A 1,998-nucleotide genomic window follows, 5' to 3' on the forward strand; every position below is an offset into this window, starting at 1 on the left:
CTCAGATCACAAAGCTGATGCTCTGAGTTGAGGCTCTCCCCACTGAGAGCTGGCATTAGGTCTGAGACAAGAGGAACACACGCAAAGCCTCAGGAAATTGTGAGGGAAGTGTCGGAGATGCAAACCTTCAGGCAGGGTGGTGAAAGCAGGTTCAGGGTTGCGGTGACAGGAGTCCAGCAGGGGCATTCCCTGGTCAACCCTGAATTCCCCGCTAAGAGTGTGACTCAGGCGGAAGCCAAGGAAGCCACACAGCTAATCTACAACCTTTCATCGCATTTAGTCTCACAGAGATACACACACTTAGGCACAGCCCAACATATGTATGTCCTAAGAAACTTGAGGAATCTTAACAGTGTCCTCAGTCAGCAGCACCCTTGCATTAAAAAGCCTGTGAGGCCATCTCTACATCTTCTCAAAGACTCAACAAGACAGTAGATGAATATGCTGAACATGTCAACTCGTACTGTTCAGATCATCTTACAAATAGTCGAGGTGGAGGTCACTGAGGGCACCAATGAGCTGGTGGTGACTTATAGAGTCCATGAACAGTGATAAAGGGGATCTGTGGGGGAGGGCATGCAGGGTGGACCTGGTAAAAGAGGAGGTCCTCTTGCAACCATAAGGACCTACAGAACAGAAGCAACAGGTATGTTGGTATGACAGACAGAAGTAGAATGCCCACAGGAGCTGAAACACAATGAAGCAGGTGTCAGCACCTGGCCCCTTGTTCATTCACGGGTTCTAGTAGAATACAGCATCAGTGCCAGAAAACTCTACCCTCCTACAAGATCCCACTTACAACCTGAAGGTCTCATGAGGACCTCCTATGAGGTCCCACCTACAGCCTGAAGGTACCAGATGCACAAGGAGAAACTACTGTCTCCACACATCACTGCACATGTTTACAAATGCAGAAAGCCAAGGAATCCTATTCTTGAAGATTGATGGCAGTAACGCCAGTCTAATAAAGGAACGTATTCCAGAGAGGCAGGCATCTGTGTTCAGGACACCCCTCTTCCACCAGATCTGCAGACTTTTTATTTACACATTGAGAACAGACAGAACATGAAGGAATGAAAGAAAAGCCCAGCACCACACAGAGATTCAGGGCCACCCCAGGGTCAAAGCTCAAATTGCCATCCCATTCATGTCCTTACTCTGCTTCCCTCACTGACAAAGACATCTTCTGTGCAAGGGCACAGAGACCTCTGAGGAGATGGGGATTCCTGGAGTCCTGCAGGGGGCCTAGAAATGTGTTTTCTGAGAGAAACACGTTACCTGAGCACATTCATTGGTCTCAAGTGTGTTTATCTTAATTCACAGGTAATTCAGCTTTTAAATACAATATGAATTGCAGAGCTATTTTGTCCCATTGTAAAAGGGAGGTAGAAATTCTACATAAAAGAATGAACAGAAACATGTCTCAATTTCAGGTGTAAAACTCCCATAAGGCATCATGAGACAAAGTACCAGTTGCAACTGCTCCCGGGACACAAGAGAACCTGCTCATATAAACACAACTGAAGAACTCTGTGAGTTACTGGCCCTGCAGGTAATCACTGATTCTCTCTCTTCACGACTGAAGTTCCATGTACATTTTCGATTACACATGCCGCTTCTGAAAATTCAGAGTATTTCCACCTAGGGGACAACTGGAGAAATTCTCAATTAGCAATAATCGCGCCTCGGATAAACCTCATTGGCTATGTTACTGCCACTCCGCAAAGCTTGGGAGAAATTCTCTATTGCACATTGACCAACACAGAAGGACCAGTAATGAGTTCTGAAATTTATCTAAGAACCCTCAACACTGCACAAAGCACACAATATAATGTTGGAAAGTGTTGTTATCTTTTCCAGTCACGAGGCTCATAGCAGACATTCTGAACAAATTCATGGCCTACTCTGAAATAGGAAAAAAAATGAAAATAATCAGGATAATCCCATGCAAAGAAGGTGAGAAAGGTGTCCCATGCTCCAGAAGACTTGAGGGTGCAG

General features: G+C 45.6%; 1 pseudogene; it reads right to left on the reverse strand.

Moving 5' to 3' along the window:
* Nucleotides 1-1,576: 1,576 nt before the first annotated feature.
* LOC115526686 lies at nucleotides 1,577-1,729 on the reverse strand (annotated as a pseudogene).
* Nucleotides 1,730-1,998: the final 269 nt, after the last annotated feature.

Source organism: Lynx canadensis, chromosome D1 (genome assembly GCF_007474595.2).
Source record: "Lynx canadensis isolate LIC74 chromosome D1, mLynCan4.pri.v2, whole genome shotgun sequence".
Taxonomy (NCBI): domain Eukaryota; kingdom Metazoa; phylum Chordata; class Mammalia; order Carnivora; family Felidae; genus Lynx; species Lynx canadensis.